The sequence below is a fragment of the Sarcophilus harrisii genome, chromosome 2 (assembly GCF_902635505.1).
Source record: "Sarcophilus harrisii chromosome 2, mSarHar1.11, whole genome shotgun sequence".
Taxonomy (NCBI): Eukaryota; Metazoa; Chordata; class Mammalia; order Dasyuromorphia; family Dasyuridae; genus Sarcophilus; species Sarcophilus harrisii.
Window position 1 is genome coordinate 61,750,629 of NC_045427.1, and position 17,133 is coordinate 61,767,761.

Genomic DNA, 17,133 nt, shown 5'->3' on the forward strand with positions numbered 1-17,133 from the left:
TAGGAGAAATTAATAAAATTGAAAGTAAAAAAATTATTGAATTAATTTTAAAAATCTAAGAGTTGGTTTTATGAAAAAAGACAACAAAATAGATAAACCTTTGGTAAATTTGATTAGAAAAAAGAAAGCAGAAAATCAAATTATTAGTCTCAAAAATGAAAAGGGAGAGCTTTCGACTAATGAAGAGGAAATTAGAGAAATAATTAGGAGTAACTTTGCTCAACTTCATGCCAATAAATTTGATAACCTATGTGAAATGGATGACTACCTTAAAAAATATAGGTTGCCCAGATTAACAGAGGAAAAAATAAAAATAGTCCCATTTTTTTTTTACATTTTTTTAAAATTTAATAGCCTTTTATTTACAGGAAATATACATGGGTAACTTTACAGCATTAACAATTGCCAAACCTCTTGTTCCAATTTTTCACCTCTTACCCCCTCACCCCCTCCCCTACATGGCAGGATGACCAGTAGATGTTAAATATATTAAAATATAACTTAGATACACAATAAGTATACATGACCAAAACGTTATTTTGCTGTACAAAAAGAATCAGACTCTGAATTATTGTACAATTAGCTTGTGAAGGAAATCAAAAATGCATGTGTGCATAAAAATAGGGATTGGGAATTCAATGTAATGGTTTTTGGTCATCTCCCAGAGTTCTTTTTCTGGGCATAGCTAGTTCAGTTCATTACTGCTCCATTAGAAATGATTTGGTTGATCTCGTTGCTGAGGATGGCCTGGTCCATCAGAACTGGTCATCATATAGTATTGTTGTTGAAGTATATAATGATCTCCTGGTCCTGCTCATTTCACTCAGCATCAGCTCGTGTAAGTCTCTCCAGGCCTTTCTGAAATTATCCTGTTGGTCATTTCTTACAGAACAGTAATATTCCATAATATTCATATACCACAATTTATTCAGCCATTCTCCAACTGATGGACATCCATTCAGTTTCCAGGTTTTAGCCACTACGAAAAGGGCTGCCACAAACATTCGTGCACATACAAGTTCCTTTCCCTTCTTTATAATCTCTTTGGGATATAATCCCAGTAGTAACACTGCTGGATCAAAGGGTATGCACAGTTTGATAACTTTTGAGCATAGTTCCAAACTACTCTCCAAAATGGTTGGATTCGTTCACAACTCCACCAACAATGCATCAATGTCCCAGTTTTCCGCATCCCTCCAACAATCATCATTATTTTTCCTGTCATCTTAGCCAATCTGACAGGTGTCTAGTGGTATCTTAGAGTTGTCTTAATTTGCATTTCTCTGATTAATAATGACTTGGAGCATCTTTTTCATATGACTAGAAATAGTTTCAATTTCTCATCTGAGAATTGTCTGTTCATATCCTTTGACCATTTTTCAATTGAGAATGGCTTGATTTTTTATAAATTAGAGTTAATTCTCTATATATTTTGGAAATGAGGCCTTTATCAGAACCTTTGACTATAAAAATATTTTCCCAGTTTATTGCTTCCTTCTAATCTTGTCTGCATTAGTTTTGTTTGTACAAAAACTTTTCAGTTTGGTATAATCGAAATTTTCTATTTTGTGATCTGTAATGATCTCTAGTTCTGCTTTGGTCATAAAGACCTTCCCCTTCCACAGGTCTGAGAGGTAAACTATCCTGTGTTCCTCTAATTTATTAATAATTTCATTCTTTATGCCTAGGTCATGAACCCATTTTGACCTTATCTTGGTGTATGGTGTTAAGTATGGATCAATTCCTAGTTTCTGCCATATTAGTTTCCAATTTTCCCAGCAATTTTTATCAAACAGTAAGTTCTTATCCCAAAAGCTGGGATCTTTGTGTTTGTCAAAGACTAGGTTGCTATATTTGCTGACTGTTTTATCCCTTGAACCTAATCTATTCCACTGATCAACTAATCTATTCCTTAGCCAATACCAAATAGTTTTGGTAACTGCTGCTCTATAATATAATTTTAGATCTGGTACAGCTAAGCCACCTTCATTTGATTCTTTTTTCATTAATTCCCTTGAAATTCTTGACCTTTTGTTTTTCCATATGAACTTTGTGTTATTTTTTCTAGGTCATTAAAATAGTTTTTTGGGAGTCTGATTGGTATAGCGCTAAATAAATAGATTAGTTTAGGTAATATTGTCATCTTTATTATATTTGCTCGCCCTATCCAAGAGCATTTAATATTTTTCCAATTGGTTAGATCAGACTTAATTTGTGTGAAAAGTGGTCTGTAATTTTGCTCATAAAGTTTCTGATTTTCCCTTGGCAGATAGATTCCTAAATATTTTATATTATCAGTAGTTACTTTAAATGGAATTTCTCTTTGTAACTCTGACTGTTGGATTTTGTTAGTGATATATAAGAATGCTGATGACTTATGTGGGTTTATTTTATAACCAGCAACTTTGCTAAAGTTGTGGATTATTTCTAATAACTTTTGGCAGAATCTCTGGGGTTCTCTAAGTATACCATCATGTCATCGGCAAAGAGTGATAATTTGGTTTCCTCATTGCCTATTCTTATTCCTTTAATCTCTTTCTCAGCTCTTATTGCTATAGCTAGCGTTTCTAATACAATATTAAATAGTAACGGTGATAGTGGGCAACCTTGTTTCACTCTGGATCTTATTGGGAATGGTTGCAGTTTGTCTCCATTACATATGATGCTTACTGATGGTTTTAAATAGATGCTGCTGATTATTTTAAGGAAAAGTCCATTTATTCCTATACTCTCAAGTGTTTTTAATAGGAGTGGATGTTGGATTTTATCAAATGCTTTTTCTGCATCTATTGAGATGATCATATGGTTTTGTTAATTTGGTTATTAATCATGGCCAATTATATTGATAGTTTTCCTAATATTGAACCAGCCCTGCATTCCTGGTATAAATCCTACTTGATCATAGTGTATTATCTTGGAGATGATTTTCTGTAGTCTTTTTGCTAATATCTTATTTAAGATTTTAGCATCAATATTCATTAGGGAGATTGGTCTATAATTTTCTTTCTCTGTTTTCAGCCTACCTGGCAGCCCTTTTTGTAGTGGCTAAAAACTGGAAATTAAATGGATGCCTATCAATTGAAGAATGATTGGGTAACTGTGGTATATGAATATTATAGAATATTATTTTTCTGTAAGAAATGACCAGCAAGATGAATACAGAGAGTCTTGGAGGGACGTATATGAAATGATGCTAACTGAAATAAACAGAACCAGGAAGTCATTATATACTTAAACAACAATACTATATGACAATATATTCTGATAGAAGTGGATATCTTCAACAATGAACCAATTCAGTTCCAATTGATCAATGATGGATAGAACCAGCTACATCCAGAACAAGAACACTGGGAAATGAATGTGGACTATTTGCATTTTTGTTTTTCTTCCCAGGTTATTTTTACTTTTCTGAATCCAATTTTTCTCATGCAACAAGAGAACTGTATGGATGTGTACACATATATTGTATTTAAGATATACTTTAACATGTTTAACATGTATGAAACTGCCTGCCATCTAAGTGAAGGGGTAGAAGGAGGGAAGGGAAAAATTGGAACAGAAGTGATTGCAAGGGACAATGTTGAAAAATTATCCATGCTGCATATGTTTTGTCAATAAAAAGTTATAATTTAAAAAGGGGGGTGAAATCTACCTCATAAAAAATAGAGTTTTTAATCTCTTGGAACTTCTGTATATTCTATTTGGGGTGAGGAGTATTCAGAGGAGTGTTTAAAGAAAATTAAGACACAAAAATATCACTTTCAATTGTGATTCATGGAGCCATGGAGCTTTCCATCTGAACTGGAAATTGAATGAAAGAATTTAACAGATGGAGCAGAATCCTTTTCAAAGACCTAATCTGCTCTGTGACATGGAGACTGAAAATTTCAGGTTGAAACAAATAATCTTATTTTGCTGAAATCTTGTATTGTGAAGCAGAAGAGAATGATTTAAGATCCTATATTTAGCCCATATTCCTCCTCCATCTTTCCTTTCTTCCTTTTCTACTATTTAAAAGGAAGAGTATAAGAAAAAAAAGTTAATTTCACACTCTTTTGCTATTTTAAAACATCATTTCACTTAATTATGACCTCGTCCCCAAAAGAGTGGCAGTAAATAGGGCAGAATGTTTTATCCCCAATTGCCTGTTGAGTAAAAAGATGGCTCTGGATTCTGAATAGCTTGTCCCAAACTATCCAATTACTATGCATTGAAACTCAGACTTGTAATCTTCTGACAAGTGCAGGTTCTTTTCAATTGTTTCATTCTCTTTCTGTCTATGAACGGAATGATTAAAAGAGGACACAAACAAAAGAAAAATAAAACTTTTTTTGTTATAGAACCTAACAACAGGAAAGGAATCTCAGAAAATATCTGGTCCTAGGGGATGGAGCCAAGATGGTAGAGAGGATATATGTTTATTTCTGAGCTCTCCTACTACCCTCACACTAACTATGAAATTCAGCCTCTGAAATAATGCTAGACTGGCAGAATCCATGAACATTGGGAGTGTAGCAAATTACTAACAGAAGATAATTTTGAAGATAACTAGAAAAGATCTGTTTTAGTTGGGCACAGAAGGTGGTCAGGTGCAGGTAGGTAGACAGAGCACAGAGATCAGCATATACTGAGGCAGGGTGCAATCTCTGCAGAGTGGTACAGACTTTGTCCTGCAGAGAATCTACATGGAGGACTCTACCACAGTGTTGGCTACTCTGGCCTGATTGCAAGTCAATAGATCAGCAGAGAAGTTATGAAACACCCAACACAAACACAAAAGGTAACGAGTGAACCCCAAAGCACAGGAGTCAATGGCACCCGGCTACACCCACCTAGAACCAGGAGTGAATCAGCATAATCCCAGCAAAGCTGCTGCTGCTTCCTGGTACCTATAGAGGAAACTTGGAAAGCATTCCTTGCCCTAAAATCAGATCCCAACATTTTTTTTTTTAAATGAGTAAAAAAGCAAAGCAACCTCTAGCTATAGATAATTTCCAAGGTGAAAGAGAAGAATAAATTTCATAACCTAAGGAGACTAAAAATTGTTTCCAGATGAAGCCCGAAAGGGTGATATAACTTGCTCCCTATACAAAGCACTCCTAGAAGAAATTAAAAAGGATCTTAAAAGAGAGCTAGAAGAAAAATGGAGAAAGGAAAGAAAAACTTTGCAAGAGGGTTTGGAAAAGGCATATAACTCATTAAAAAATAAGTGTAATAAACTGGAAAATGAAAACAACTACCTGAAAAATAGAAAATGTGAACTGGAAAAGGTAAAGAACTCCCAGGAAAATAGAATTTGTGAACTGAAAAAGATAATTCTCAGGAAAATAGAATTTGTGAAATGAAAAAAGAAAATAACTCTTTAAAAAATTGTGAAATGGAAAAAAAATTCCATAGAACAAAACTACTCATTCAAAAACTCAATTGGACAAATACAAAAAGAAATTTAAAAAAAAGTGAAGAAAATAATTCACTAAAAATCTGAACTGAACATGGAAATGAATGACTCAATGAGGCATCAAGAATCAGTCAAGCAAAACAAAAAACAAAAAAATTGTTAAATATCTGCTTGGGAAAACAAATGACCTGCAAAATAGATCTAGGGGAGATAATCTAATGTTTATTGTACTCCTGAAAACCACAATGAAAAAAAGAGCCTAGACACTATTTTTCAGGAAATCATCAAAGAGAACTATCCTGATGTTCTAGAATCAGAAGGAAAAGTTATAATATTCTTCTCTAAAATATAATGTTTGGAAGCAGTTTTCTTGGGGGGCTTCTAGGGGCAGCCAGTAATCAACACAAGTGCAGCCAGGGATTAAAGTCTAAATCCTTTATTTTCTTCTTCAAAATCTTGTCTCTTTTCCTAGGGCCTGATAAGCTTTAATAGAGGTCCATCTCTCTCCTTGGTTTCAAGAGCTTAAGCTGCCTTTTCTGGCTTGTGAATCTTCTCAACTGAATCTTGGCTGAGGCTCAGAGCTTCTATTGTGCTTCTATTCTTGTGGACTTGTCCTCTAGTGGGCTTGTCCTCGCTGGCCCTGAGACCTCCTCCATATATATATATATATATATCCCACACTATCATAATATCACTAGGAAACCATTATTTGTTATAGAATTAAATCAGTGCTAAACTAGATTTAACCATTGTCTCCTCAATTCCACTTAGTACCTTGTTTCAAGTTCTGGCCCATAACATCTCCTTATAGGATCAGATCAATCATACTCTACCATGCTAAATTAGATAATTATTGTCTCTATCAATTCCAGTGACATAGCACCTTGTAAGAATCCTAACAAAAAATAGCCATTGAAACAATTGACCAAATACTCCCTGAAAGAGACCCCAAAATTAAAACTCCAAGGAATATCATGGCTAAAGTTCAGAATAATCACAGCAAAGAAAAAAAATAATACAAGCACCCAGGGGGAGGGGGACAATTCAAATACCAAGAAGCCAAAATAAGGATTACTCAGAAACTAGCAGCTTCCACCTTAAAGGATTGAAGGGCATGGTAGGTATCTGATATTCCAAAAGGCAAAGGAACTTGGAATGCTGTCAAGAATAAACTACCCTACTGAACTGAGCATTTTCTTCCAGGGAAGAAGATGGGCATTGAATAAAACAGGTGGATTTTATGATTTCTTATGAAAAGACCAGAGCTAAACCAAAAATTTGACCTCCAAATATAGGACTGAAGAGAAGCATAAAAAATTAAAAAGAACTCTTGAAACTATATTTCTGGGGGGCGGAGCAAAGATGGCAGAGAAGACACACGCGACTTTCTAAGCTCTTCTCTTACCCTCTTTATCAATATTATATCGAGCCTCAAAAATAGTCTTGACTGCTACAATTCGTAAAGATAAGAAGTAGAACAACTCACCGGCCGAAGAAAATCTGCAGTCTCGCCAAAAAAGGTTGGTTCCGGGGCCAGGGGGGAGATCAGCTCAGACAGGGAGAGAAATTAGGTTCCGAGGAGAGTCTCAAACCGAGGGTGAAGGCACAGATCTCAGCACAAGCGCGCAGCCCCAACCCGCAGTACGGGCTTTTCCTTGGGGCAGTTGTGATCCTGCACAGCAGGAGGACGCAGCCCGGTTAGCCTCCAATCTGCGCAGTGGGGAGCTCGGCTTGGGGCCATAGAGCTTTTCCAGGGCCGATTTGCATTGGGCAGAGACACTGGGGCAGAGTTCGGGGCGGTCTGCAGTCTGCAGTCTGCCCTCTGCGGTCAGCTGCTAATACTCACAGTCCCACAAGAGGCTCCGGCCTGGGGCAGTGACACTTTCACCCCTTAGTCTCTAGCCGAGGGCAATCGCTAACCCACTCAGCCCTACTAAGCAGTTTGATAGCTCGGCCAGTGCTGAATCCACTTCCTGTTGGGGGAAGGGAAAACTCTCACTCAGAGCACTCCCATACCTCGGAGCCGGAAATCGGTTTACATCTCTCCCTGCTCTGCAGAGGAAGCTGGTAACCCCTTGCCTAGGAGACCTACCCTAAAGGCTTTAAAACATGAATAAAAAGATGAAAAGAACGATCGACAGCTTCTATGCAGAAAAAGAGCAGGTCAGCAAACCTGAAGAGACCTCAAACAGCAAAAATGCATCAGACTGTCCTCCTTTACATGATGCTCTCATAGAAGAGACCATTAAAAGTCTCAAAAGAGAGTTAGAAGATAAATGGGGAAAGGAAAGAGAAGCCTTACAAGAGAGCAACAACTTCCTGAAATACGAATTGGAAAAAGTAAAAAATCTCAGGAAAGTAAGAATTGTGAATTGGAAAAAATAAAGAATTCACTAGAAAGTAGGATTTGTGAATTGGAAAAGACAAAGAACTCGCAAGAAAGTAGGATCCGTGAATTGGAAAAGACAAAGAACACGCAAGAAAGTAGGATCTGTGAATTGGAAAAAGAAAATAATTCACTAAAAAAAAAATTAGTGAAATGGAAAAAAATTCCACAGACCAAAACAATACATTCAAAAACTCAATTGGACATATACAGAAAGAAGTAAAAAAAGCTAATGAAGAAAATAATTCTTTAAAAATTAGAACTGAACAAATAGAAACTAATGATTCATTGAGACAGCAAGAATCAGTCAAGCAAAAACAAAAAATGACAAACTGGAAAAAACCATGAATTATCTACTTGCAAAAACGACAGACTTGGAAAATAGATCTAGGAGAGATAATCTGAGGATTATTGGACTTTCTGAAAACTATGATGAAAAAAAGAGCCTAGATACTATTTTACAAGAAATCATCAAAGAGAACTGCCCAGATGTAATAGAATCAGAAGGTAAAATAGGCATTGAAAGAATTCATCGAACACCTTCTGAAAGAAACCCTAAAATAAAAACCCCAAGGAATATTGTGGCAAAATTTCAGAACTATCAGATTAAGGAAAAAATTTTACAAGCAGCCAAAAAAAAACCATTTAAATACCGAGGTGCCACAATAAGGATCACCCAAGATCTGGCTGCCTCTACATTAAAGGAAAGAAGGGCCTGGAATATGATATTCCGAAAGGCACAAGAACTTGGGATGCAGCCAAGAATAAACTACCCAGCTAAGCTGAGCATTTTCTTCCAGGGAAGAAGATGGACATTTAATGAAACAAATGAATTCCATTTGTTTCTGAAGAAAAAACCAGAACTAAACAAAAAATTTGATCTCCAAGAATAGAACTCAAGAGATGCAGAAAAGGTAAAAATAACTCTTGAGAATTGTATTTCTGTTGTGGATATACAAAAAGAATACATGTATAATTTGATTGTACTGATATAACATAAAAAAGGGAAGTAGATATGGAAAAGGGATGATGGCAGAATAAGGTGGGAAGGAGGGATAAAAAGAGGGAAACCACATCCCACAAAGAGGCTAAGGAAACTTATCATATCTGAGGGAATTTAGAGAGGGGGAGGAACATTGTGTGAATCTTACTCTCATCAGAGTTGGCTCAAAGAAAAAATAATTGACATTTGTTTTAGAGAAAATTCTCTCTCGCCTCATTAAAAACGGGGGAGAGGAAAAGGGAAAAGAAAAAGAGTAATAAGGGAAGGAAGGGGGAAAGACTCAAAGGGGGGGAGGGAGGGATTATAAAGAGGATAAGTATCGTGATACAAGAGGGGTACATAAGTTTAAAAGGGGGAAAGAGGGTTGGGGGAGGCAAGAATAAGTAAAGCACAATCTGGGGTTATTAGGATGGCAGGAAATACAGATTTAGTAATTCTAACCGTAAATGTGAATGGGATGAACTCCCCCATAAAGAGGAGGCAGATAGCAGACTGGATCAAAAGTCAGAACCCTACAATATGTTGTTTACAAGAAACACATTTAAAGCAGGGGATACATATAGAGTAAAGGTAAAAGGCTGGAGCAAAATCTATTATGCTTCAGGTGAAGTCAAAAAAGCAGGGGTAGCCATCCTTATCTCAGATCAAGCAAAAGTAAAAATTGATCTAATTAAAAGAGATAAGGAAGGAAACTACATCCTGCTAAAGGGTAGCATAAACAACGAAGCAATATCAATATTAAACATATATGCACCAAGTGGTATGGCACTCAACTTCCTAAAGGAGAAGTTAAGAGAGTTGCAAGAAGAAATAGACAACAAAACTGTAATAGTAGGAGATCTCAACCTTGCACTCTCAGAATTAGACAAATCAAACCACAAAACAAATAAGAAAGAAATTAAAGAAGTAAATAGAATATTAGAAAAATTAGGTATGTTGGATCTTTGGAGAAAATTGAATGGAGATAGAAGGGAATATACTTTCTTCTCAGCAGTTCATGGAACCTATTCAAAAATTGACCATATATTAGGACATAAAGACCTCAAAATTAAATGCAAGAAAGCAGAAATAGTAAATGCTTTCTTTTCAGATCATGATGCAATAAAAACTACATTCAACAAAAAGTTAGGGGGAAATAGACCAAAAAGTAATTGGAAACTAAACAATCTCATCTTAAAGAATGATTGGGTGAAGCAGCAAATTATAGATACAATTAATAATTTCACTCAAGATAATGACAATGATGAGACATCATACCAAAATTTGTGGGATGCAGCCAAAGCGGTAATAAGAGGGAATTTTATATCCTTAGAGGCTTACTTGAATAAAACAGAGAAAGAAAAGATTAATGAATTGGGCTTGCAACTAAAAAAACTAAAAAAAGACCAAATTAAAAACCCCCAATCAAATACTAAATTGGAAATTCTAAAATTAAAAGGAGAAATTAAAAATATTGAAAGTAAAAAAACTATTGAACTAATTAATAAAACTAAGAGTTGGTTCTATGAAAAAGCCAATAAAATAGATAAGCCTTTGGTAAATCTGATTAGAAAAAGGAGGGAGGAAAATGAAATTAGTAGTCTTAAAAATGAAAAGGGAGAACTTTCCACCAATGAAGAGGAAATTAGAGAAATAATAAGGAGTTATTTTGCTCAACTTTATGCCAATAAATTTGATAACCTAAGTGAAATGGATGACTACCTCCAAAAATACAGACTTCCCAGACTAACAGAGGAGGAAGTAAATTGCTTGAATAGTCCCATTTCAGAAAAAGAAATAGAACAGGCAATTAAACAACTCCCTAAGAAAAAATCCCCAGGACCAGATGGATTTACATGTGAATTTTACCAAACATTTAAAGAACAATTGGCCCCAATGCTATATAAATTATTTGATAAAATAGGGAATGAAGGAGTCCTACCAAATTCCTTCTATGACACAGACATGGTACTGATACCTAAACCAGGTAGGCTGAAAACAGAGAAAGAAAATTATAGACCAATCTCCCTAATGAATATTGATGCTAAAATCTTAAATAAGATATTAGCAAAAAGACTACAGAAAATCATCTCCAAGATAATACACTATGATCAAGTAGGATTTATACCAGGAATGCAGGGCTGGTTCAATATTAGGAAAACTATCAATATAATTGGCCATGTTAATAACCAAATTAACAAAAACCATATGATCATCTCAATAGATGCAGAAAAAGCATTTGATAAAATCCAACATCCATTCCTATTAAAACACTTGAGAGTATAGGAATAAATGGACTTTTCCTTAAAATAATCAGCAGCATCTATTTAAAACCATCAGTAAGCATCATATGTAATGGAGACAAACTGCAACCATTCCCAATAAGATCTGGAGTGAAACAAGGTTGCCCACTATCACCATTACTATTTAATATTGTATTAGAAACGCTAGCTATAGCAATAAGAGCTGAGAAAGAGATTAAAGGAATAAGAATAGGCAATGAGGAAACCAAATTATCACTTTTTGCCGATGACATGATGGTATACTTAGAGAACCCCAGAGATTCTGCCAAAAAGTTATTAGAAATAATCCACAACTTTAGCAAAGTTGCTGGTTATAAAATAAACCCACATAAGTCATCAGCATTCTTATATATCACTAACAAAATCCAACAGTCAGAGTTACAAAGAGAAATTCCATTTAAAGTAACTACTTATAATATAAAATATTTAGGAATCTATCCGTCAAGGGAAAATCAGAAACTTTATGAGCAAAATTACAGACCACTTTTCACACAAATTAAGTCTGATCTAACCAATTGGAAAAATATTAAATGCTCTTGATCAGAGCGAGCAAATATAATAAAGATGACAATATTACCTAAACTAATATATTTATTTAGCGCTATACCAATCAGACTCCCAAAAAACTATTTTAATGACCTAGAAAAAATAACAACAAAATTCATATGGAAAAACAAAAGGTCAAGAATTTCAAGGGAATTAATGAAAAAAATCAAATGAAGGTGGCTTAGCTGTACCAGATCTAAAATTATATTATAGAGCAGCAGTTACCAAAACTATTTGGTATTGGCTAAGGAATAGATTAGTCGATCAGTGGAATAGATTAGGTTCAAGGGATAAAACAGTCAACAAATATAGCAACCTAGTCTTTGACAAACCCAAAGATCCCAGCTTTTGAGATAAGAACTTACTGTTTGATAAAAATTGCTAGGAAAATTGGAAACTAATATGGCAGAAACTAGGCATTGATCCATACTTAACGCCGTACACCAAGATAAGGTTAAAATGGGTTCATGACCTAGGCATAAAGAATGAAATTATTAATAAATTAGAGGAACATAGGATAGTTTACCTCTCAGACCTGTGGAAGGGAAGGTCTTTATGACCAAAGAGAACTAGAGATCATTACTGATCACAAAATAGAAAATTTCGATTATACTAACTGAAAAGTTTTGTACAAACAAAACTAATGGAGACAAGATTGAAGGGAAGCAATAAACTGGGAAAATATTTTTACAGTCAAAGGTTCTGATAAAGGCCTCATTTCCAAAATATATAGAGAATTAACTCTAATTCTATAAAAATCAAGCCATTCTCCAATTGAAAATGGTCAAAGGATATGAACAGACAATTCTCAGATGAAGAAATTGAAACTATTTCTAGTCATATGAAAAGATGCTCCAAGTCATTATTAATCAGAGAAATGCAAATTAAGACAACTCTAAGATACCACTACACACCTGTCAGATTGGCTAAGATGACAGGAAAAAATAATGATGTTTGTTGGAAGGGATGCGGGAAAACTGGGACATTGATGCATTGTTGGTGGAGTTGTGAACAAATCCAACCATTCTGGAGATAGTTTGAACTGTGCTCAAAAAGTTATCAAACTGTCGCATACCCTTTGATCCAGCAGTGTTACTACTGGGCTTATATCCCAAAGAGACCATAAAGAAGGGAAAGGGACCTGTATGTGCACGAATGTTTGTGCCAGCCCTCTTTGTAGTGGCTAGAAACTGGAAACTGAGTGGATGTCCATCAGTTTGAGAATAACTGAATAAATTGTGGTATATGAATATTATGGAATATTATTGTTCTGTAAGAAATGACCAACAGGATGATTTCAGAAAGGCCTGGAGAGACTTACATGAACTGATGCTGAGTGAAATGAGCAGGACTAGGAGATCATTATATACTTCAACAACAATACTATATGATGACCAGTTCTGATGGATCAGGCCATCCTCAGCAACGAGATCAACCAAATCATTTCTAATGGAGCAGTAATGAACTGAACTAGCTATGCCCAGAAAAGAACTCTGGGAGATGACTAAAAACCATTACATTGAATTCCCAATCCCTATTTTTATGCACACAGGCATTTTTGATTTCCTTCACAAGCTAATTGTACAACATTTCAGAGTGTGATTCTTTTTCTACAATAAAATAACGTTTTGGTCAGGTATACTTATTGTGTATCTAATTTATATTTTAATATATTTAACATCTACTGGTCATCCTGCCATCTAGGGAGGGGTGGGGGTAAGAGGTAAAAAATTGGAACAAGAGGTTTGGCAATTGTTAATGCTGTAAAGTTACCCATGTATATATCCTGTAAATAAAAGGCTATTAAATAAAAAAAAAAACTATATTTCTGTTATGGATATACATAGAGAGTACATGTATAATTATATTTTACTGTTATAATATAAAAAAGGAACTAGAGATGGAAAGGGGTTGTAGCAGAAAAAAGGAAAAGTGGAGATAAAAAAAGGAAATTATATTTCATGAAGAGGCAAAGGAAACCTATTAAATATTTGAGGGAAAGAAGAAAGGGGGATGAACACTGTGTGAATTCTACTCTCATCAGATTTGACTAAAAGAGAAAATATTAGACATATTTGGTTTACAGAGAAATTTCTCTCACCTTATTGAAAAGTGGGAGGGGAAAGGCAAAAAGGCAAGGGATAGGCAGAATAGAAAGGAATATAGAAATAGTAGGGGAAAGGAAAGGAGGAGGGACTCAAGAAAGGGAGAGGGATTCTAACAGGGGACAACTGCTTGAGGCAAGTGGTGCCTATAAGTTAAATAATGGGGATGGGAGTAAGATGAAAAGGAAAGAGAAAAGTATAATCCAGAATAATAAAATGGCAGGAAATACAGTAGTTTTAACCATAAATGTGAATGGGGTGAACTCTCCCATACAGTGGAAGCAGATGGAAGACTGGATTAAAAGGCAGGATTGCACAATATGTTATTTACAAGACACACATTTAAAGCAGAGCAATACATACAGAGTAAAGATAAAAGGCTGGAGCATAATCTATTATGCTTCAGGTGAAGGAAAAAAAAAAACAGAGGTAGCCATCCTGATCTCAGACCAAGCAAAAGCAAAAATTGATCTAATTAAAAGAGATAAGGAAGAAAATTATATCTTGCTAAAGGGTACTATAGATAATGAAGCAATATCAATACTAAACATATATGTACCAAGTAGTATAGCATCTAAATTCCTAAAGGAAAAGTTAAGAGAGCTTTAAGAAGAAATAGACAGCAAAAATATAATAGTGGGAGATTTCAATCTTGCACTCTCAGAACTAGATAAATCATAATAAAAAATAAATTTAAAAAAGTTAAAGAGATAAACAGAATACTGGAAAAGTTAGGTATGATAGATCTTCGAAGAAAATTGAATGGAGGCAAAAAGGAGTACAAGTTATTCTCAGAAATTCATGGAACCTATACAAAAATTGATCCTACATTAGGACATAAAGAGCTCAAAATCAAATGCATAAAGTTAGTAATAATAAATGCATTCTTTCAGATCACAATGAAATAAAAATTACATTCAATAAAAGTCAGGGGAAAAGAGACCAAAAATTATTTGGAAACTAAATAATCTCATCCTAAAGAATGAATGGGTGAAACAGCAAATTGTACACACAATTAATAATTTCATCCAAGAGAATGACAATAATGAGACAGCAAAGCAAAATTTGTGGGATGCAGCCAATGCGGTAATAAGGGGAAATTATATATATATATATATATATATATATATATATATATATATATATATATATTCTTGCATAAAATAGAGAAAGAGAAGATCAATGAATTTTGCTTGCAACTAAAAAAAACTAGAAAAAGAGCAAATTAAACCCCACAATCAAATACTCAACTTGAAATACTTAAAATAAAAGAAGAGATTAATAAAATTGAAAGTAAAAAAAAAAAAAACTATGAATTAATAAATAAAACTAAGAGTTGTTTTTATGGGGAAAAACAACAAAATAGAAAAACATTTGCTAAATTTGATTAGAAAAAAGGAAAGAAGAAAATCAAATTGTTAGTATCAAAAATGAAAAGGGAGAGGTTTCCACTATTGAAGAGGAAATTAGAGCAATAATTAGGAATTACTTTGTCCAACTTTATGCCAATCAATTTGATAACCTAAGTGAAATGTAAGAATAACTACAAAATATAAATTGCCCAGATTAACAGAGGAGGAAATAAATTGCTTAAATACTTTCATTTTAGAAAAAAAAATAAATAGAACAAGCTATTAATCAACTCCCTAAGAAAAAATCCCCAGGACCAAAGGATTTACATATGAATTTTACCAAACATTTAAAGAACAATTAACTCTAATACTATATAAACTATTTGAAAAAATAGGGTATGAAGTACTCCTACGAAATTTCTTTTATGACACAGACGTGGTACTGATACCTAAACCAAGTAGGACGAAAACAGAGAAAGAAAATTATAGACCCATCTGTTCAATGATATTGGTGCAAAAATCTTAAATACATATTAGTAAAGGGATTACAGAAACTTATCCCCTGGATAATATACCATGACCAAGTAGAATTTATACCAGAAATTCAGGGCTGGTTCATTATTAGAAAAACTATTAGCATTTGGTTATTTATATATAACCAAATTAACAAAAAACACATAATAATCTCAAGAGATGCAGAAAAAGTATTTGATATCATCTAACACCCATTGCTATTAAAAACACTAGAGAGTATAGGAATAAATGGAATCTTCTGAAAATATTCAGCAGCATCTATTTAAAATCATCAGTAAACATCATATATAATGAGGCTAAACTGGAACTATTTCCAATAAGATCAGGAGTGAAACAAGGTTGCCCACTCTCACCATTATTATTCAATATTGTATTAGAAATACTAGCTTTGACATTAATAAAGGAAAAAGAGATTAAAGGAATTACAGTAGGTAATAAGGAAACCAAATTACCACTCTTTGCAGATGATATGATGGTATACTTAGAAAAGCCCAGAGAATAAACTAAAAAGCTATAAGAAATAATCCACAACTTTAGCAAAGTTGCAGGATACAAAATAAATCCACATAAATGATCAGCATTTTTATACATTGCTATCAAAATCCAATAGCAAGAGATAGAAAGAGAAATTTTTTTTACATTCAAAGGTTCTGATAAAGGCCTCATTTCCAAAAATAAATAGAGAATTGACTCAAATTTATAAAAATTCTAGTCATTCTCCAAATGATAAATGGTCAAAGGATATGAACAGACAATTTTTAGATAAAGAAATTGAAACTATTTGTAACCACATGAAAAGGTGCTCCAAATCACTATTGATCAGAGAAATGCAAATTAAGATAACTCTGAGATACCACTACACACCTCTAAGATTGGCTAAGATGACAAGAAAGATAATGATGAATGTTGGAAGGGATATGGGAAAAGTGAGATACCGATACATTGTTGGTGGAATTGTGAACAAATCCGACCATTTTAGAGAGCAATTTGGAACTATGCACAAAAAGTTATTTGATTCAGCAGTGTTACTACTAGGCTTATATCCCAAAGAGATCTTAAAGAAGGGAAAGGGACCCACATGTGCAAAAATGTTTGTGGCATCCCTTTTTTGTAGTGCCTAGAAAGTGGAAAATGAATGGATAGTCATAAATTTGAGAATGGCTGAATAAGAATATTCATATATTTAGGTATATTAATGTTATGGAATATTATTGTTCTGTAAAACATGACCAAGAGGGTGATTTCAGAGAGGCTTGGAGAAACTTACATGAATTGATCCTAAATGAAATGAGCAGAACAAGGAGATCATTATACTTGGCAACAACAAGACTACATGAAGATCAATTCTGAAAGATGTGCCTCTCTTCAACAGTAAGATGATTCTAATTTCAATTGTTCAGTTAAGAAGAGAATCAACTACACCCAGAGAGAGAACTATGGGAAATGAGTGTGTGCCACAAAATAGCATTTCTATTCTTTGCTTGCATTTTTCTTTTCCTTCTCAGGTTGTTTTACCTTCTTTCT